Source organism: Phocoena sinus, chromosome 5, assembly GCF_008692025.1.
Source record: "Phocoena sinus isolate mPhoSin1 chromosome 5, mPhoSin1.pri, whole genome shotgun sequence".
NCBI lineage: Eukaryota > Metazoa > Chordata > Mammalia > Artiodactyla > Phocoenidae > Phocoena > Phocoena sinus.
Window position 1 is genome coordinate 66,572,685 of NC_045767.1, and position 23,358 is coordinate 66,596,042.

Here is a 23,358-nt window from a genome sequence, read left to right on the forward strand (position 1 = left end):
AAGCAGCCGCATAGCACAAGGAGATCAGCTCGGTGCTCTGTGACCACCTAGAGGGGTGGGAAAGGGAGGGTGGGAGTGAGCGAGACTCAATAGGGAAGAGATATGGGAACATATGTATAACTGATTCACTTGGTTATAAAGCAGAAACTAACACACCATTGTAAAGCAATTATACTCCAAAAAAGATGTTAAAAAAAAAAAAAGCAAACCAAAAAACCTTATTTTTTATACAGACTGCCTGAGAAAGTGAAATAATAATATCACTTCTCATGGTAACTTTTAAACAACTAAAATAGCTATTTTATCCCCTGAATTTCAAATCCGGTATCACACTAGCTTTAATGTAAACACAAAGAGTAAACTCCAAATATTTTTAGAACCAACAGAAAGTTATAACTTCGAGGTTGATTCCTTTCACTTAGGAATGTTCCTAAATGATCCCTTAAAGCATACCTATTTTTTAGAGGACTATATTAAATCCAGGGGTTTAAGTATATATCAAGGTTAACATAATGTCCACCTTCTGGGCGTAATTCTGGATTCTCATTTTTCTTTTTAAGTTTTATTTTACAAAGGATTTTAAGTGCGTATCTTTTCCCTTCGGCCCCATTTTCAGAAAGTTTCACCATCGGAGTAATAAACCACTTCCCTAAACCATTACATCTTGAATACTTCCCCCACAAAAAAATCAAGTATTTTGTATTTTAATTGACCATTTGAGATGTCTGCAACACATGCACATAAAGGAAGACAGTTTGCGATTTGGAATCCAAAGAACCTCAGGTGTGCGAGTTTTAGCTGTGTATCACTCGTAAATCGCTTGTCTATTTCCTCACTGTACGCTCGGGTCACATTAGCACCTGTCTCTCGGGAATGCTGCAGAACTATCTCTGATTCTGTGATCCTCCAATGCCAACTGGGTGTCCTACAATTCAATTTCGACACCAACTACCCAGAGGGAGCATCAGACTCCCAAGTTTAAGGGCTCACTCCTACAAGACTGTCCTCATTTCAGATGCCAGTGACGAGCACCCAGTTCCCAGGTCACCTGTGTTTCTATCTGACTTAGCCCACAACACCTACCCCCTCAGGTTCACGAGAACAGCTCACAGAACTCAGGATAACACTTTACTTACATTTAGTAGTTTATCACATAGGACACAACTCAGGAACAGCCAAATGGAAGAGCCGCACAGGGCAAGGGCTGAGGGGAGGGGGTACACAGAGTTTCCATGCCCTCTCTGGGTGCGCCACCCTCCCGATACCACAATGTGTTCACCAACCCAGTCATTTGGGGGTTTTACGTAGGTTTCATTGTCTAAACATGACTGATTAAATCACTGGCACTTGGTGACTGAACTTAATCTCTGGTCCCTCTCTTCTCCCCCAAACCCCCGAGTTCAGGGAGGGACTGAAGCTCAAGCATCTAATCAATGAGGCTTGGTGTTTCTGGTGCCCAGCCCTCATCCTGAAGCTACCTAGCAGTGTCCTTCCATCCCTTAGCCAGAAGTCATCTCATTAGCATACATAAGACATTCTGACCACTCAGGGATTCCAACGGTTCTAGGAACTCTGTGCCAGCAACCTGGAACAAAGACGAAATATTAACTTTTTGTTACACCACGTGCTGAACATAAATACAAATGTTGGCTATTGGTGTCTTTATTAATACCAAATAGTAGTCAGTCTTGCAGGTGCCTCCCCAGCATTGAATGGCAAACATATGGTTTAAGTGAGACTGCCCACCCCCATCCCTATGCTCCTATCTTCCTTCTAACAGTCAGTGGTTCGAGAATGGACAAACAACAGGAACAAGGAGCCAATGGCATTCCCCTGATCACAGGGAAGGGCTCTGAATTGATCTAATCGGTGTGAACCTCAACACTTTTGAACAACAGTTAGGAAAACTCTTTCCCTAGATGTGAACAAGGATACACATCATTCTGGAAGCTACTAGCAGCCATTTTACCACCCTGAAAAAAACACACTGCAAAAGCTGGCAGGAAAGGCCAGTCCCAAAGCAGGGCTTCTCAATAGCCTGTAACAGTCTATTACAAGGTCAGGACAGAAATAAGCATGTCTAGAAACATTTACAGCAACTTGGCAGAAAAGTTTTACATCTGTTGAATTTAACTTTAAAAATATGGGATAGGGCTTCCCTGGTGGCGCAGTGGTTGAGAATCTGCCTGCCAATGCAGGGGACACAGGTTCGAGCCCTGGTCTGGGAAGATCCCACATGCCGCGGAGCAACCAGCCCCGTGAAGCACAACTACTGAGCCTGCGCGTCTGCAGCCTGTGCTCCGCAACGAGAGGCCGCGACAGTGAGAGGCCGGCGCACCGCGATGAAGGGTGGCCCCCACTTGCTGCAACTAGAGAAAGCCCTCGCACAGAAACGAAGAGCCAACACAGCCATAAATAAATTAATTAATTAATTTAAAAAAATATATATGGGATATATTTGTCTTTTTAAATTTCATTTTTCTAGTAATTCACTTGTGTTTGTATTGTATTTTATAAAAGTACTGACCTGCACTGGTTTAGAATTTTTTCTTAAAAAATTCCTTTCCAAAAAAAAAAAAAAAAAATTCCTTTCCTCAGATAGCTTTAGAAGCACTGGCCTGAAGATCTGAGCAATGAAGCCACAGCCTTGTACAAACCATACCTAAACCCGGTATGTCGTCTCTACTGTTTAGTTCACTGAGCCAACAGATACTCTACTGCTTAAGCCTATTTGAGTTGAATTTTCTGCCATTTACAATAGAATCTATCCTACCTGATACTGGAAACTGATTACCAACCCAAAGTAAGGTGGAAGAATGGACAAAGATGGAGGTAAGATACAGCACAGGCAAAGGTACCAAGAATTCCAATCATTACATAAAACTCTACATGAAACTGAAGAAGAAAATATCCAAGCAAAGATATATATTCAGATAAAGGCTTTCAGAGCCCTGAAATTAAATGGCCACCTTGATGGATTTCCTTCCTTTAAAAAATGAACCCGTGCAAACATTTCATTGTTTCACTCATTTCAGCAACTGTCAATTTTGAGCCAAATGAATTATCTTCAAGCAAATGTCACACACAGTGGGGAGTGATTTCATTTTCCTAAATTGTTGTCAAACCTTTGAATACTGAAGCTTCCAAAAAAGGAGACTTGGAAAAATGACAGTTTAGAGGTGGGAAAGAAACATGAGTTATTTCAAAGCAGCAGCCTGTGATACAGTGAAATCTTTCTTCTAAAGTGCCTCCATCTAACATTTTTCAAGCTGCAATCATTTCAACTGCTGGCTTTCACTATATTTATGCTAAAATTTAGCTGATTTATTTTAATAGTATTTTACCAGGGTGAAAAGCCAAAAATGAATAGAGGAAAAAAAAGGAAAAGAAAATATTACTGTAGGTTTTAAAGATAAAACTAGAAATGGAAGGAATTAGGAAAGAATGAAGAATGAACTTTGTTAAGAAAATTGTTGACTAGTTTTATCTCCTTTATGAATCTAAAACAACCCTAAAACAGAATGAGGTTACTCTAAGTTAGAAGCCCATGTGTAATAGGTGAGGTGAGTAGGTTATGGGGGGAGGCGGGGGAGGTACCCACCCTGTAAAATCAGTTCAAGCCCAGGGAACTCCTAAAACCCTTAACAAGATCTGGTAAATGAGGCAGTTAGCAAGGAGTCATAGCCTCCTCCAAAGCTTCCCTCACTGGGGGGTCCAGGGACATTTTCCCCAGGAGTCTGAGATCTAGAAACTTTCTATTTGTTTTTTCTTTTTTTTTTTGATGTTTTAAAAATTAATACATAATAATATAAGCATACTTTAGGCCATTCACATGCCAACCTTCTTACAGTCAAGTAATCTCAATTCCTACAACTGCATTTATAAGCATGCTGGTACCAAGATCACTCAAAATGACAGCATTTAATTCTTGTTAGTGTTTCTCAAGCCGCAATGCGTGCCCCTAGACATAGTCTCAGAGGTCCACATTAGCTGAAGTTTGAGAAGCTTGAGCCTACTTAATACTATCATATCCATTTGGAAGGAAGAACAAATAAATTACTTTATAGTTAAAAACCGAGGAATGATATGAGGCCCTGAGGAGCACACAAGATCACTTCCACAATATTCCTTACAAAAATGCATAACCTTCATTCAGCCATGAAGAAACAGCCAACAAACCCAAAATGAGGGGCATTCTACAAAATAACTGGCCTCTACTCTCCAGAGTGTCAAGGTTATGAAAGACAAAGAAAGGTGAGGCATTGCTCCATATTAAGACGACTAAGGCACTATGACAACTGAATATAACATGTAATCCTGGATTGGATCCTAGACCAAAAAGAACATTAATGGGACATTAACTGGCAAAATTTATATAAGGTCCCTGGATAATAATATTAAATCAATGTTTAGTCCCTGATTTTTGATCACTGTACGGTGATTATTTAAGACCCTTATATTAAGAAAATCTAAATGAAGAATGTAAAGGAATTCTTTGTACTTTTTGCTATTTTTTGGAAAGCCTAAAATTATTTCAGAATAAAAAGTTTAAAACACTAAAAAATTTTAAATAGACAAGGAACTGTATGAAACAACAAAAAAGAAACCAAAAGCAGCAAAAACCTGTACAATGTCTATTAATGTCCAGTGGACTAAGGGGTCTCGTCTCCTCTGCAGAGATGGCCCTTATCGAGATCTAACCAATGCATGATGTCACTCTCATTTGGCTTCCCGAGTAGGTTTCCCTCCAGAACTCATGTCCAGACCCCTTTGTGGCTCTATTTTTTTTTTTTTTTTTTTTTTGCGGTACGCGGGCCTCTCACTGTTGTGGCCTCTCCCGTTGCGGAGCACAGGCTCAGGACACGCAGGCTCAGCGGCCATGGCTCATGGGCCCAGCCGCTCCGCGGCATGTGGGACCTTCCCGGACCGGGGCACGAACCCGTGTCCCCTGCATCGGCAGGCAGACTCTCAACCACTGCGCCACCAGGGAAGCCCTAGTCTTTAACATTAACCATCTGATATTTTAGTTTACATGAATCTCTTATGATTTGAGTTAACAAAAGCCCAATCCCCAGAGTCCAATCACCTTACAGGTGTGCTGAGAAAAGAACTGATTCTCCAGGTTTTTAAAGCTGAGAGCCAGACCCCAAACTATGGCGATAAAGAGCTACTTGCCGTGGGCCCTGCCCAACAACCATTCTGCAAGCCTGTAACACCCAAAGATCGTTACTGCCCACACTTTCTTGCAAAGATTAACAGGCAGCTCCCAACAAAAAGAATGTACTCAAGGTACAGTCATCTTGTAAAGCAGGAGATGTCAGCAGCCAGCTTTGACTCTTGCTGAATAAAGGATTATGGAGGACAAAATAGCCAAGGGCCAAGAGCCAAACTCATACACAACTCAGCAAAGGTTTAGCAGCCTGTTGGTTTCAACTGAATAACCTTTTTATATGGCTCCCTTAGGACCTATATCCACAGTGGCCTAGAACGATCCTTATGAAAGGTAATCCTATCCATGTCTTTCCCCAACCTAGAACTCTTAGATAGTTTTCCGTTGCATTTGAAAAAGAAACCAAAATCCGGGTGGTAGCCTGGTGTCCTGGGCCCTTCCCTCTACCCCACACTTCATCAGGGTCCCTCCTCCTTGCACCCTCCAGTCCCTGAGTCAGCCTTGATCTTCACTCCAAAGACTTAGTGCAAACTGTGCTCTTTGTCTAGAATGTCTTCCCACCCCTCTACCCCGACACACACACACACACACACACACACACACACACACACACACACACACACACTTTAGCCTAGCTAACTTCCACTCATCAATATCATTCAGGTTTCAGCTTAAATATCACTTAATCAGCAAAGCTTTCACTGACCAACCTTGAGAACTAATGAGCGCCCTGTTTGGTGGTGTTCTCATAGCACCCTACAATTTCTCTTCATAGAACCTACCACCACTTCTAATTACATAAAGGCTCTTGGTCTCCTGATTAGATTAGGAGCAACCAGAGGGCAGGGACTAAGTCTGATTTGCAAACCACCACATCCCAATGTCTAGCACAGCATTTTGCACTTCAGACACAGGGGTGGATGATCCTGCCCAAGTCCTCGGCTTCTTTCAAGGTTTAAATGAAGCATAGTATGTCAAGCACATAGATACGGTAAGCACTCACTATGTGATAGCTATTAGAATTATGGGGACTTCCCTGGTGGTGCAATGGTTAAGAATCCGCCTGCCAATGCAGGGGACATGGGTTCGAGTCCTGGTCCAGGAAGATCCCACATGCCACGGAGCAACTAAGCCCGTGCGCCACAACTACTGAGCCTCTGTTCTAGAGCCCATGAGCCACAACTACTGAGCCCACGTGCTGCAACTACTGAAGCCCACGCGCCTAGAGCCCACACTCGGCAACAAGAGAAGCCATGGCAATGAGAAGCCCATGCACCACAACAAAGAGTAGCCCCCACTCGCCACAACTAGAGAAAGCCCACGCGCAGCAACAAAGACCCAGCGCAGCCAAAAATAAGTAAATAAATTTATTAAAAAAAAAAAGAATTACGTCATGATGCCTTTGCTCTAAATATGCTTGAAATTTACAACTGCTTTTTCTTTCACCTGCTGGAGGAGAAAAAAGCCTAGTAAAAGATGCCAAGTTGTCATTTTTTCAATGATATTTTTTGACTGTTAAGTCAGCTTATTTTTAGGATATTGAAAAACTTCAAACTGCAAGGTATAACATCAAGAAAGAAAATGCTTCTAAAATTAACACTACACTTTTTTTACTCTGAGATAAATCTATACTCATCATCAGTACATTTTCACTTCCCTCTGTAGCCTTTATTGTTGCCTTCTCTTTCAAACACCTGGTTATTACAGTAAGGGCATTTGCTCCTTTATCAAACAACAAAGACCCCTCTAATAACGTTCATGAAAATGAGTTTTAACTATGGCCAAAACTTCATTTGCTTGAAAAACTTGCTTCTGCCTCAACTATGAACTCATGAAAGTAGGATAAATCACAGCTATCCTGAGCAGTCCTTGTTCATAGGAGGATTTAAAATCATTCACAATTGTTAAGTTAGTGAAAAGATAAAAGTGGGGGATTGAAACACCCAAACTGATCATTTTTTCAAGATATGTTTCACTGTAACAGCAGCTAAATTCTCCTGGGCCCAGGCAATATACTCAGGCAAAGGAAACCAGAGGAGAAATGAGAATTCAAGTGTGCTGTTTCCTTAGAAGAAAACTACACTTTAAAGAACTTGGCTCTAGAAAATGTCTCCACTGAACTTCCAGATATATATATATGTGTGTGTGTATATATATATATATATATATATATATATATATATACAGATATATATATATGTATATATGTATATATATATATACATATATAAAACATGCAGCAATATCTAGCAGCTGCATGCAAAGCCCAGTGGGTAATTCAACGATGGACAAAGATGGGGGTAGGGGGAGACTTTCCTTCTACCCTCCTAGGTTCGATAGCTAGGTCTACAAAATAAACTGAGAACAGGCAGATTAACAGCAGAAAAGGTCTACAAATTTATTCATTTTTAATATTACACACATGTGGACATCACAGGAAAAATAAAGTGAGTACCCAAAAGAAAGCAGTGACATTTGAGAGTTTATATACCATCGTGATACGGCAAAGAAAGGGAGGGATGTTTGTTGGCCTCTCAGGGGAGAGTAAATGATTTTTAGGTAAGATGAATGGGCCCTTAGAAGAACAGATGGGAGACATGAGAGTTTGTTATAAAGTCTGTCTGGGTGTGGTGTATGTGAAGAGGTAATCTTCCCCGGTTGATGAAACTCCTGGGGAGAGGATCTGTGACAACTGAGTTCCTTTTGGAGGGTCCGTCTTTAGGTAGATAAGGGGAGTTCAGAGAAAGCCGTGCACTGCATTTGCTGTTTTTCAAGTGCCTTTAGTTTAAAACAATCAATATACCAAAGTGGCACATTTTGGGAGGTATGTCGTGAACTCCTTCAGATGACAGCATGATCCCTATCCTCACAGCCATCGGATAAACAGACACATAATACATACAAATATGCACACACATACATCTGCTACTGTGACTCTCATGAAAGCTAAGAACCTTGGTGGGGGGCACGGGTGTTTATGCAAAAGCAAAAGCAGCTCTCTTAACTGTTCTCCCCTTTAACCTACTTGCCAGATTAATCAGCACATCCCACTGCCTCTGTAGAGCATAACAACTGATGTTCCAGCACACCAGCGGCTCACAGCTAGTAAGAGGTGCTACCTGAGCCCAGGGCTTCTCAAGGTGTGGTCCAGAGATGGATGCCAGTCTGCAAACTATTTGTTACCAGCTGCCCAGGAAATGGAGAGTGAGCATTTACAAACGTGGGTAGTCATTACACACAGTTGCTACATCCAAGTGCATGAATAGTGAACTCATCTCAGTGACCAGTTCTGGCGGTGCTGACCTTGTGAGGTGAGCTGCATGACGCACCAGCTGCCTACTAGTCAAGTGCTGTAGAACCATGTGACCACGAGGAATGGTTTAAGGTTACTTTGTTAATACATTTTAATATAAATGTATTAAAGTCCACATCCATTTTTTTTCATCAAAAGATCATTTAAATTTGACCATAAGTTTAAAGGACAAGTTGGAACTGGCTATTGAGGAAGAACTGAAGGTGAATTTTGACACTAGAACATTGCTTGCTTCATTTTGAAGAAAAGTGAAAAATGAAGATCTTCAGCTTGCTGAAACTGCTTTGCCTTTTTTCATCTTCATCAACATCCCTCTACAAGGCCAGTTCCGCTACCATGAGTGTTATTAAAACAAACCCACAACCAGTTTAGATATACGTTATCCATTAACCCCAAGATAAGCTATCACTAACCCAGCCTAGAGTAGATAAACAAGCAAGAAGTTCATTTCTGACACTAAAAATCTTAAGCACTGATATACACAGAGTTTGTTAGAAGTATACATAGGGTATTTAATGTGGGGCATCATCATTTTACTCACAAATTTTGTTTAGTTATAACTGGATTAACAAATTAACAAGAGTAATAGTGATTCTTTATGTGAACTGCCTACACACATGCTTCTGAAGAACATGTACAGATTTTGTAATTTTTTCCCACAATATTTGTTGTGCTTGTACTTACTGAGATATAATTTTATTTATGTTGTTTCTAAAATGTTAAAAAGAATTAAGGCTTGCATATCATATGTCTTTTTTATTTCTTTCCTTTTTTGTTAATAATAGTATAGGTCCATGACAGATAGAAAATAAAAAGACTAGACCTTCACCATATATAGGTTAAGAAGCAGTGATGTGCTCCCACCAGCAAAGCTGTATCCTCCTCTAGGGTGAGATGTGTTTACTTTTATTTATACCAGTTGTTCTTATAATTTAATTTAATTGTACCCAAACACATAATAAATTGTATATAAATACATAAAATATGAGTTCAGAAAAAATGTTTCTATGAAAACGAAGTTGAACATCTGAATACTGTGGAATAACACAATAAAAGAGTAACACTGGGCTTCCCTGGTGGCGCAGTGCTTAAGAGTCCGCCTGCCAATGCAGGGGACACGGGTTCGAGCCCTGGTCTGGGAGGATCCCACATGCCGCGGAGCGGCTAAGCCCGTGTGCCACGTCTGCTGAGCCTGTGCTCTAGAGCCCGCGTGCCCCAACTACTGAGGCCCACGCACCTAGAGCCTGTGCTCCGCAGCAGGAGAGGCCGCCGCAATGATAAGCCCGCACACTACAACAAAGAGTAGCCCCCGCTCACCGCAACTAAAGAAAGACCACGCGCAGCAATTAGGACCCAACACAACCAAAAATAAATAAATAAAATTAAAAAAAAAAAAAAAAAAAGAGTAACACTAAAATAACTGCTGTTATATTAGGCATGAAGAAGTGGCAAAGGATGGGGAGGCAAATCAGAAAAATCTGGAAGGATTCTACATTCATAGTTCACAAGTATCCTGAAGTTCCAATAACCCTTTAAAGCAAGCCAAACCGAAAACCAGGTGGACCAGACGTCACAGGTTATGGTTTATGTGCCATAAACCAAAAACAACATGGAAACCATTTACCAGGTCCTACCTCAGAAATCAGCAAACAGATGTACATTTATATGTTTGAATTTAAAATAAAATGCTTAAGATATAAATGTAGCTTTTTTTTTTTTTACACTTCTCCACTTCAACTGAGCAGCTGCTGGTCATGATAATCCCAGATAAGAGAGCTTATCCTGTAAATACAAAATTCTGCACAGAATATTCAAGAGATTCTGGCCTCCTGGCTCTATTACTGAGACATAACTGGTAGATGATAAAACGGGGACAAAATACAATGTACAGGAAAGATACACCAATCACAAAAAGTATAAGGACTCCAAAGAGAGGTTGTAACCACATGAAGAAAATGTAACAATTTGTGAAACTGCACAGCATATGTCTCTTTTTAGTAACATTATACCCACACCCAATTCCTACAGAGAATATGCTTTTTAGCAGTCAATAGCATTAACCAAATAAAAGCAGAGCCCTCAGGGGACTTTCTTTCAAAGGTCAAGAAACAAGCGCAGAATCAAAAAGCAATATATTAAAAAGTCCTTCATGAGATACTGCAAAACATTTTCTCTTACTATCAATATAGAAAGCTGTTTTGAACCATAAACCAAACTAAGCCAAAGCCATAGGTTTAGTTTAATTCTGAACTCAGACTTTTTTATAGCTTATCCACATTGGCCCACAGCTCAGGATTAAAGTTTTAATTTAGCGTTAGGAAAAATAAGCAAAACAAATGAAAAGTACAATAGTGTGATGAGGGAAATTAACATAGGAAGTCTCATTTAGCATTAATGGGTTGAAAAAACTAAAATTATAGGGAAAAAATTTTAAGATTGTATTAATACTCAAATTGAAATGACTTGAACAAAAACTCATTTTGAACTAATAGTCCTATCCCCACTTCAAAGCACTGGGACTTAGCTGAATTAATACAAAATTTCACTGTCAATTATACTACGCAAATGAAATAAAATGGAAACAATATGCAGAAAAAAAGGGGAGGCCAAAGAACCGTGTAGAGGAGGAAAAATAATTTTCCCTCCACACTCCTGAGTTCTTAGCTGAAACCCTTGTAATAAAAGACAGATTAACAAGAGAAAAACAAACAGAAACTTATTAACATGTATACTTTGTATACATGGAAGATACCCGGAGGAAAATGAATAACTCAAGGAGGTGCCTTAGAATTCAGACTTAAACACCATCCTAGTAGGGAAAGGGGAGGGGGCAGCTGGCCTCTTAGCGGAAAGTAAATGATTTTCTGGAAAGATGAATGGGCCCTTAGAAGATTAGGCAGGACGTATGATAGTTTGTAACAAAGTCTGTCTGGGGGTGGTGTCGACACCTAGGCTCCTCTCCTGCGATAAGAGTCAGTCCTCCCTGGTTGATGAAGCTCCTGGAGTGAGGATCTATGACAACTAAGTTCCTTTTGGAGGATCTGTTTTCAGGCAGATAAGGGGAGTTGGGTCAAAGCCTCTCCCTTGCATCTATTGTTTTTTTCAAGCGCCTACAATTCAGAATAATCAATACATCAAAGTGGCATATTCGGAGGTGGCACGTCCTAAACTCCTACAGTCATATTTTGGGGTGGCGTATGCCGCTACCCTCCACATGCAAAGCCTAAACCATGCTGTGGAGGGACACTGGGCCGATGTCCCGGGTCCTGCCCTCCAACTGTGGCTCTACCGATAATTAGCACCATGACCCTGTTTGCTTTAATTCTCGGCTCCCCATCTGTGATCTCTGGGAGTCAGCTGATGTACACACACCACAGGTGCTACCCACTCTAAGATTCTATTGCCCTGGAACTAAACATACAACTGAAATGGACTGAAGCTCTTATGGGCAATGGAAGGCAAGAAGCAAACATAAAATCTACTACAGTGACAGATCTGGACACTCACCCACGTGGCTGATAGTTATTCTGGTTATGAAACAAAGGAAAAAATGGGGAGACATGCAGCCTACAAAGCAATGTCAAGGACTACCACGTTTTTATAATTCCTCCTGGCAAAATGATAAAACCAAAATATAACTTTAAAAAATTGTTGCACTAAAATAGGTTTTCTTCCTTATTTTATAATTGGCAAAAATTTATTTTTAAAAAACACAAAGGAAATATATTGAGACAAGAGATTCACAGTGTTTATGTAAAGACTGCTTTACTGGCATCTTTATCTTCTCTTAGAATGCTAAATTAATTCTTTCTTTTTAAGTGAAAAGGTGATAACGAAGTAATTAAGAACGTATAATCAGAACTAGATGGCCTGGGTCCAAGTCCCACTTACCAGCTGTATATCCTTGAGCAAGGTTCAGTTTCCTCATCTGCAAAATGAGGATAACATGGTCTCAGCACCTCACATGGCTGTTGAGAGTTAACAGGAGTCAATATATATAAAGCACTAAGCACAGTGTCTCTGGCACACACAAGAACCTATACGTGTTCACTAATAGTTTATGGTAACTTCATGTTTAACTAAACACAGATGTTCACTAATATACCAAATGAAAACCAAACAACATCAAGACCCTAGAAAACTGCACATGAAAATATCAACATTAAACATTTAAAACATTAAAATAATTCCAAAATATGACATATATATGTCCTATGACAGATGTATGATATCTATAACAGTAGCTTCATTTAAGTGTTTTCCCAGGCTCCAATCCTTCGTCAATCCATGCTATCCACTAGAGGAAACTTCCTAAAGCAATGCTGGGTTTAAGTCACTCCCTGCAAGAACCTTAACGACTCCACACAGTACAGGGTAACCCTCAGACCCCAGAACCAGACTAAATGAGCCACTAGCACACTGTACTTCACAGTATTTACCACAGTTTGTAATTACATACTTGAGTGATTGTTTGGTTAATACCTTTCTCACCACTAGAACGAAAACCCAGGAAGTAAGGCCTGCATTTTACCCACCACTGTCTATCATGAGGCATGGCCTGCTGCAGGTGGCGATAAGTATTTGATGGATGAATGAATGACCCTCAGCATCCATCAAGGCTCACAGCAACACCTCATAGGTATGACCCTTCATGGCTTACAAAACACTCATATAAATTTTCTCATCTGAGCCTCACAGTAAGCCTTTAGGGAAGGCAGAGGCCCAAAATTCAGAGCCACGCAAGGTCACATTCAGTAGCAAAGAACCAAAGTGCCAACCCCTAGTCTGGAGTTCCTTCCAGAATATTCTCCTGCCCGAGTTAAATCCAATAAAACATACTAAGGTCTCGGCCTGGCCTCACACTTTCCAGCCTCTGTGGTTTTCACTCTTTCCTTCTACTCACCTAGAACTGCCTCCGACCTCTTTTCCTGCTTTTCATTCATTCAGCCAGGATTTATTAAGGACTGTGATTGATGGGCAAACCTTCCTCCTTTCTTCAGGGCCCACTACTGTGTCATATATGTGCCATTTCTAGTGCATGGACATCTGTGTATTTACTCAACAAAATGTCTTTCATTGTACAGACATTTATTTGTTCTTTCAATATAATAGTGAGCACCTACTAACTGTCCTACTGCGTGAGGTTCCAATGAGAACTGCACAGTTGGAATACTGGTGTCCTAGTGGCTTGAAAAACTACTGCAGTTTCTAGAAGAGCATAACAATGTAAGTCAGTCTGCTTTAAAAAGCAATACAATTGCAGCCGTTCACAGTCTGAGACATCCCAGGTACCTTAATTAAGAAGTAAAGCAGCCACCAATATCCACCAAAATTATATAGATTTTATCAATTTTCATATCATTTTAAAAAGGAATACAGATTAAATTTATGTACCATCATTTAAAAAAATAAAAAGACTCACACAACGACATCCACAAGCAAAGTATCTTCAGGTCTACTCCATCAAAATGGTTTTTGTACATCAGGTCTTTTAAACAGTTATCGGCCCTTCTCAAACTTGTCAGCTCAAAAGCACACACAATTAAAATGGAAACAACAGATTCAGGAATCCGATTCCTCTGAATTACTAGCACAGAACCACAACTCTAAATACTACAGCAATAAACCTGCAATAATCCTCGTGAAATACAGTATCAATTAAATGTTGGTGCAAGAAATGTAATGCAGAATTACTGCCGTATTAACACTCCCTGAAGATAAATCACCAAAGACTTTAAACAAGTGAAAATCAATTCTATGAATATTTAACACAGCTGGCTTTATTTAAAATTTCCCATAACACACACACTGGCATAAAAAAGAGCCACAAAGGGTTAATAATTCGAGATTATATATGAATTCAGAAGAAAGGAAGACAGCAGCCTAGGAATCTTCCTTTATCTTGGAAATGACAATATTTTACAGCCTCGGGGGGAAAGAAGACAAAACAGTATTCCATAATGTTAACTCATTACAAGATTTAATAGAAACACTACCCAACTAATTTTAATCCTCCTCTTTCTTTCCCACCTAAATTTCATTGCTGAATTTAAGAGGCCAATCTCAGATAAGACAAAAAGGAAAGTTTCAAGAACACAATAACGAGAGGAATGGACAAAAACCTGAGAAATCACTTGTCTCGAGGGCAAAGGCTTGGGTCTGTGAATCCGTATAAAGCTGTATGTCTGTCTCTACCTCACGATCTCCTACACGGACACAACTGCTTTCAAACACCGTGGTCCCACAGGTCTTGAACAAGCCTAAGTAAACCTGCAGAATGGTGGGATTGTGCTCGTTTGCTTGCTTGAGGGTCTTTAAAAGTAGAGAGAAACTTGCCCAGGTGTTTTCTTATATCTTCCAATGGACCAAGGGGCCTCCCCACCCCCATTTAAGTCTCCCAATCACCCTGCCTTTCCACACCTTGACCATCTACGAGGCAGTGGTTTATACATCCCACAGAGAAGCCATGACCAGCCTCAAGGAGCCTCATTACGAAAAGCTTCCCTTTTATTAAATCTAAAGCTCTTCTCGTTGTGCAGTTTAATTCCACTCCCCCCCCCCCACTTTTTTTTCTTCTGTGAACTCAGTAGAAGGGAATAAATCCCTGAAAGAAAAAAATCCCTTTCATCTTACAAAATAATCACATTTGTGAATTCTGTGAGTTAATAGAATAGGTGTGCCCTTCAAAGAGGGGAGGACATTAGTGATCAAATTTAATTCTATCATTTATGTTTAAAAGATTCAGACCTAATATGGCCTTGTAGAAACAAAGCATTTAATATCTCCTTGGATCCTGAAATTGTACAGGTCTCCCTGATTGTACAGGTCTCCCTGATTGTACAGGTCTCCCTGATTGTACAGGTCTCTCCTCTCTCTCACACCTTCACCTACATTCAGTTCCCAGCAGGTGCATAGAGCTTTTCCTAATAGCTTCACTGAGTCACTGAGGATGTGCAGATACAACCCAAGGCCCTTCTGTTTAACTATTGCGGTTGCCCTTTGGGGTCTTCTGCTTCCTTACCTTGGTGGACTGGGAAGATGACATGAGATGATATTCAAGTCTGTCAATTACACCTTATGCATAATTCTTGATTTTAACATATGCGAAGGATGAAATTGAGAAGCTACTAAAATTATTTTTGAATGTAAATTATCCTGAGTGCTACTTATGTACAATTTCTTCATTTTCCTTATTCAAGCAAGTGAATCCCAGATAAATTTCCTTTCAGGTCAAATTTTTCTTCCCTTATAAATTCATGACTAATCCTATATAACCCTAAGACTGCCTTACTCACCCCTCAAGAACTCAGTATTACTATATTATCCTGTTAAGAGGAAAGGAGCTAAAACTTGTCTGAGAGGGGCTAACATAACATACTTTGGCATGAAGTTATTATTACCAAGCAGAGTTAAGGTTAAATAACCCTGTAAAAGAAATGGGGAGGGAGCCTGAGAAGTACCTGACCTCCATTCTAAGACAGTTACATAAAGGTTTCCCAAAGGTTTTCCCCTTTCTAGCATCCTAGTTACTCTGTACCTCTGGGGTGAACATGGGCCCCCAGCCTCAGCAAGCTAGTCATAAAAGTAAGAGCTGCCTATATTTACAGCCTCTACTTTCTCTCTTCCCACTGAGTTCACCCCAATCAGGCTTTCATCCCTGTCGTTCTACCAAGACTGCTCTTGTCAAAGTCACCAATGGCCTCCATGTTGCTGAAGCCAGTGGTCAATCTGAATCCTTATTCTAATGGATGATTACTCTGTCTTGAAACATATTCATTACATGCCTTCTGAAACCCTGGGCCCCTCTTTCTTTGGGTTCACTTTCTACCTCACTGACTCCTCTTTCTAGGGTCTCCTTTGCTGGTCCCTTCTCATCTTTGAACTCTGGATCCCAGAATCTCTCATGTATCCAATTGCCTGCTCAGCCTCTCTACATGAGTGTGAGTGTCTAACAGGCATCACAAACTTAAGTCCTAAATCAAATTCCTACTATTACGACCTAACTGGCTCCTCCCAAAAGCTTGCCCATCTCAGTACATGGCAACTCCATTCTTCCAGTTGTTCAGGAGCCATCCTTGCCTCTGCATTTGTTTCCTCTCTTTCTCTCCCCTCTTCTCTCCACATCTAATCTAAACTAACGGGATAACAGCTCTACCTTATATCGAGAACCTGACCACTCACTACCACCTCTAGCACCTGGCACAGCAAACATCATCTCCTGCCTCAGTTATAGCAATGCCTCTGCTTCCTCCCTTCATTCTAATCTCCACAAAGCAGAGTGATCCTTTGTAAAACATAAATCCGATTATTATATTATTAACCTGTTCAAAACCCTCTAATGGCTTCCTACCTGTTGTGGGTCGAAGTGTTTCCCCCACAAATTCACATGTTGAAGTCTTAACCCCCAATACCTCGGAATGTGACCTTATTTGGAAAGAAGGTCATCACAGATTAATCAGTCGAGGTCCTTAGGGTGGGCCCTAGTCCAATATGACTGGTGTCCTCATAAGAAGGGGAAATTTGGACACAAAGACACACACATAGGGAGAACGCCATGTGAAGATGAAGGCCGAGACCTGCAAGCCAATGAACACCAACTACTGCCAGCAAGTGATCAAAAGCTAGGAGAGATGGAACAGAGACTCTCACAGTTATCAGAAGGATCCAACCCTACAATACCTTGATCGTGGACTTAGAATGTCCAGAACTATGAAACAATACATTTCTGGTGTTTTGCCATGCAGTCTGTGGTACTCTATTACAGCAGCCCTAGCAAATTAATACACCACCTCACACAGAATAAAAGGTGAACTCCATGCCACGGCCCGAAGGCCCCACATGACTGTACCCTGACTCACACACTGGGCCCCTTGACGTTCGCCCAACAGGCCAGACACACTCCTCCTCAGGGCCCAGCTCTTCCCATAGCCCGGCCTGCTCTGCCCCAGCGCCCTCAGTTCCTTTAGATCACTGTTTAAATACCTCCATAAGGCCTTCTCCCTCCAACACGCTCCACCCCCCTCCCAAGCTTTATCTTTCTCCATCACTGTGCTGTCACCTCCAGATACTTTAAACACTTACTGTGATAGACTGGAAGATCCACTGCTAAGACCCGCAGAGCAGCTGCAGGTAGACAGGCTCCAGGGCCCAGCTCCTCGGGGTCAGCTGGTCAGCTTTAGTGCAGAGAGCTTCCGGCCGGAGGCCACACCCCTCCTGGGGCAGCTGCACCTGGTAACACACCTGAAAGGAGTGAGGTCATCGCTCAGTGCCGGAACCTCTGCCAGGGAATCCACGTCACTCCAGAGGTCTCCACAGGCTGGTGGGGGCTCTGTCATGTCAAATCTGCATCACAGTTCAACTTCTTCCTTGGCCCAATTCTGCTTCCACCCCCTTCTGTTCACCGTGTTGATCCCAAATAAACATCTTGTTCCCCCAACTCCATCTCAGCGTCTGCTTCAGGAAAACCCAACCCTGAGACACTTGTCTACCTTCCACAACCTGAACGTAATCTTATTGAGGGAAGGGACTTTGGTTCAATGTGTCCCCAAAGCCTAAAATACTACCTGGTACAAAACAGGAAATGACTAAATGGGAATACTGGAAGGAAGGAAAGGGGCGGGGCAGGGCGGGGAGGGAAGGCATTGACCGTCTGGATAGGAGACTAGCCCCTGGATAAAACAAAAGCCTCTTAATATAGTCACAAAGCAAAAGGAATACACACTATCACAATGAAACTAGGCACGAGGTTTCTGAAGTACACATGGCTATTTGATCTCAGGGAAACTTCAAAGAAAGTTGTGCACAAAGTTCCTGAGATTCGCTTATCATCTTGAGACTCCTGACTCTTCCCTTCCTCCTAGGATTTTAAATTTTGCAACCTCAAGTTCTACCAGCGAGAGGGTTTTCAGAACCCTAACCTTTAGGAAAGATACTGTATAATCACTGTTCAATAGCTTTGTGACATCTTATATGTTAATTCTTAACTCCCACTAATGAGAAACTCTGCTCAGCATTTGATCATAATAAATAGCTTATTATAGCCTTTCTCTTTATTGACTGCATCTTATTTCAAGCCTCACTCAAGACATTCTTTTTTCTTTCTCAGAGAACTGCCTTTCACTTTATTGCAAGACTAACTGCATTCAGCTCTGGCAAATGATTTAAAATATATTTTCCATGCTCCACAGCTGGCTACTCATTCAGACCCAAATAGAGCTGGTTTCTACCGAGTTCCGTATCTCATGCCAATTCAGTCAAGAATATGTGAGGTCTGACTATAAAGTAATAAAGCTGGGAGGGTTGTGTGTGCTTGGTTTATAGAATTACTTTCACTTCTTTACCTATCATTGCACGATGAGATTCTAAGGGAAAAAGGTAAAGACATGTTTAACACCAAAACCAACAAAATCACCCCTAAACTAGAGTTACTACTGTTCCACTGGTCTGAACTACTCTAAGACAAATGGTTTCAGAACACTGTGTGCCTACAGCCCAGGAATGTCATACATAGATGTACCTGAGATATTTTATAACCATAAATATGAATAACAGAGTCTTCCCAGTGAGACCCACCTAATTTCATCAGCCTTCTGAAATTACATCTTTCACTAAAGCAGCCTTGGAGCACAAAGGCAATAAGATAACATTAATTAAAATACATAAAACCATCCAGGAGTAGCAAGGAGTATGCGACCTTGTTTTTTAAGGGTAGAAATTGAACTAAAAATAGTAATCAATGTTTTGCCAGCTTAAAAAGCTAGGTCTTAAAAAAAAAAAAAAAAAAAGCTAGGTCTTACACAGTGCCTGAAGCTATAACTCTACCAGACCTTCTCCAAGGCAGGATAATAATTAGCATGTTATTATTCATTTGTCTGGTATGCAGCTAACTTTGCAGGGTGCCTGTACACGCTCACTTTGCAACCGCGAGCTTCAGTTCTCTGCTACCTGTTTGCCATTAAGGAGAATCCAGGAAGTTCCAAAATACAATGTACCATCCCTTACCGCTATGCCAACAATCGAACCATGCAAAAATGAATCCTAATGAGACCCTCATTATTATCACTGCTGAAGTTCAGCTCTCCACTCCATTTGGAAGACATTTGGGGACGGAAAAGAGAAAACAGATTCCTGGGACATTTCAGAAGACTGGCCATTCCTGTCGATGACCTACCTGGACAAGGCAAAAGAAAAGGATCTTAAACAGGCAGGAAGGTTTCCAGCTTTGGTGCCTGTGGGGACGGTGGTGCTGTTAACGACGGTGGGGAACACAGCAAGTCCTAAAAGGGTTAAAAGGTGGTGGCATCACACATAGCTGGCAGGGATGTAAACCTGAACAACCACTTTGACTCCATTAAGGCTGGACGACCAGCAATCCCATGCCTAAGAATACACCTAGAAGAAATGCATGGTACGTGTCCACCAAAAGGCATATACAAGAATATTCATAGCACCATTATTCTCAATAGCCAAAAATCGGGAAACCAACTGTCAACAGTAATGTGAATAAGTGGAAGTATATTCACACAGTGGAAGACTACACAGAGCAGAAAAGAATGAACTACTGCAACTCACAACAACATGGGAGGCTGAGCATTAGAGCAGAGCACCGACATGAAAGAGCACATACTGTATGACTCCAAATATGTGAAGTTCAAAACAGGGAAAACTCAGCTACAGTGACAGAGGTGTAATGGGAGGGATATCCTATGGAAGGGGACAAGAGGAAAGCTGCGGGAAGGATGGAAATGTTCTCTGTCTTAATCTGGCTAATGGCTACACAGGTGCATACATATGGGAAAACTCATCCAGCTGTACACCTAAGATTTGTGTACTTCCCTCTATAGAAGCTATGCCTTAATTTTTAAATTTCACGAGTAAATTAAATTCTCCTAGCCCTGCAGCTTTACAGTGATAACAAATCCCCTCCTCGAAACAACTCACTCACCACAGCTACCTGATAACAAAACAGGCCCACCTCAAAAATCAAGCTACAAAAGCATCTTAACAGACCGAAGTCCTCAGTACAAGTAAATGCACATTTATGAACATCTGTATGTAATTTATGTAACATTGAGCTTGCCCAAGGAAGTCATTACCTAAATGTTCTGGACGTGAAAAATCTGGCTCCAGATTCTTCAGGTGTAGAACTGTGGCCCTGACATAGTATGTCATCTCCTCTCTCCTACTTTCTCTAAAACCCCCCAGATGTAATTTATTGATCCTTCTTCTGTGTTAAAGGAACAGGTCTCCATACGCTAACACTGTTTATATGTGAGCCCCAGGGAGACAGGTTGAGGTCAGTGCACTCACTTTTGTCCCCTAAGCACCTTATACACCGCCCTAGCACAGTGCAATAAATGTGTACTGGATTTTGAACAATTCAACACACCTTCAGTAAAATTCTTTTAAACCTTCATGGCTAGGGACCTCCCTGGTGGCGCAGTAGTTATGTGTACTGGATTTTGAACAATTCAACACACTTCAGTAAAATTCTTTTAAACCTTCATGGCTAGGGACTTCCCTGGTGGCGCAGTAGTTAAGAATCTGCCTGCCAATGCAGGGGACATGGGTTTGAGCCCTGCTCCAGGAAGATCCCACATGTCATGGAGCAACTAAGCCCGTGCACCACAACTACTGAGCCTGTGCTCTAGAGCCCACAAGCCACAAATACTGAGCCCGCATGCCACAACTACTGAAGCCTGCGTGCCTAGAGCCCATGCTCCACAACAAGAGAAGCCACCGCAATGAGAAGCCTGTGCAGCACAAGGAACAGTAGCCTCCGCTCGCCACAACTAGAGAAAGCCCGCGCACAGTAACGAAGACCCAACACAGCCAAAAATAAATAAATAAAATAAAAGTTTACTGGCTAAGAAATTGGATTTAAAAAACAAAAACAAACTGGTAGAATTCTAGTCTCAGCTCAACTACTTCATGTACTAAAATTCTTTAATCTCAAGATTCGTTTCTAGATAACCAGAATATATTTACTTAAATAATATACCTTTCATCCACTGATTACCTCAACAGTAAAATAGGAAAAAGATGAGAAAGACCTGGGGGAAAGAATGAATGTAATTGGAACCTACTATGTGATAGGCCCTCTCTTAGGCACTTTACTTACACACATTATCACCTACAAACCTCACCTACAAACTATTTAAGGTGGGAATTGATCTCTCCAGTCCATAGATGAAGAAAACTGGGGTGCGACTGGTCCATCATCACAGTTACGTGCAAGAGCTAGGATCTGAGGTAAAGAATGAAGAACATCAAAGCCTCAGACTTTCTCCTAGATGATGATTCTCCCACTGGCATTCCTGAGCTCTCCAAATGGAAACCTGGGGCTCTCCAAGGCTACTTTCATCAGCAAGCTTCACGTGTTCCTTGTGGAGGCTGCTGTTTTCTGCATCATTAATTCTGCAGCTCTCCCAAGACCCAGGTGGGAACAGGACCACCGTTTCTGCTGTTACTGCAGCTGTCTGAAAAATACAGCACAGACTTGGGCAGGTTGGAAGAGCCTGAGGGGGGGGGGGGTGTGGAGAGAGAGAGAGAGAGAGAACACACACGTGTGCACACAAGCAAGAAGGTGTACGTATGCGTATGAACTCTAATAATAAGGAAGTAAAGATAAATTTTAAGTCACCCAGAGAAGTGGTCACATTTCTTTAATATGGTCACATCAGGATCTAATACATTAGTCTTTACTTATTGGGCTATTTGTATATTTGAAATATCTTAAGACAAAAGTTTACAAATAGATATAGATACACAGATATCAATATGATATATAAATACACACATCTGGAAAGTTACCCACACTATTAACTATTAACTATGCTACATACAGGGAGCAGGAAGAAAGAATGGAGCATTTATACTTCATTCTGTATATCTTGAGAAGTAAGTAAGATAAAACCTAAAGAACAAACATAAGTTTTCAATAATTACTACAGTTTTACACAGAGATGTGATTTACTTTTAGATTTGACCCAGCTGATCACACCTCTCCCTTGAAATACATCTTCACTTGGCTTCTAAGACATCACACTCCTCCATCACTGCCCAGTCCTTCTCAGTCTCCTTTGCTTCTTCTTCCTCTCATCTCCCCAACCCTAACTTGCCAGTGCAAGTCTTCTCTAACTTCACTCCCTCTCTGGATGATCTTTATACTCCCAAACCTGTAACTCCAGCTCAGACCTCTCCCCTAAGCTCCAGACTCCTAGGTCCAACTGCTGGGTCCACATCTCCAATCAACGTCTGTTAAACACCTCAAATTGCCATATTCAAAGCTGAACTCCTGATCCACCTTGTCTTTATCCATTCAGGCTGCTATAACAAAATACCACAGAGTGATGGCTTTAAAACAACAGAAATTTATTTCTCACAGTTCTGGAGGCTGGATGTCCAAGATCAAGGCACCAGCAGATCTGGTGTCTAATGAAAACCCTCTTCCAGGAAGGATACAGACTGCCAACTTCTCATATCTTCACGTGGCGGACAGCACAGAGGGTTAGCAAGCTCTCTCATAACTCTTATAAAGGCACTAATGCCATTCATGAGGGGCACACCCTCATGACCTTATCTAAAGGCCATACCTCCTAGTATCATCACATTAGTGGGTAAGGTTTCCAACATAAGAATTTGGTGGGGGGACACATTCAGACCATGACACTCCCTCACCAAAGCTTGCTCCACTGAATCATAGTCTTCTCCATCTCAGTTCAGAGCAGCCTCATACTTCCAGCTGCTCAGACTAAAATCCGTGGAATAATCCTTGACTCCTCCCTTTCTCTCACAGCCCACATTCAAGCCATCAATAAATCCCACTGGCTCCAATTTGAAAATATACTAAGAATCCAGTCACTCCCACCGCTAC

General features: G+C 41.4%; 1 protein-coding gene across 28 annotated transcripts in view; it reads right to left on the minus strand.

Annotated features, from left to right (window-relative positions):
* The window catches only part of APBB2 (amyloid beta precursor protein binding family B member 2), a 375,701-nt gene that overhangs the window by 330,095 nt on the left and 22,248 nt on the right, over positions 1-23,358 (minus strand). For 15 of the 28 annotated variants that reach the window (XM_032631905.1, XM_032631922.1, XM_032631920.1 and 12 more), the window contains exon 2: positions 17,565-17,723. The exons of 11 other annotated variants lie outside the window; for them this stretch is intronic. The gene's annotated coding sequence lies outside the window, so the exon portion shown is untranslated. Of the gene's footprint in view, positions 1-12,374; positions 12,412-17,564; positions 17,961-23,358 lie in introns of those variants that run through there. 2 more of the 28 variants (XM_032631904.1, XM_032631899.1) reach the window with 2 other exon arrangements.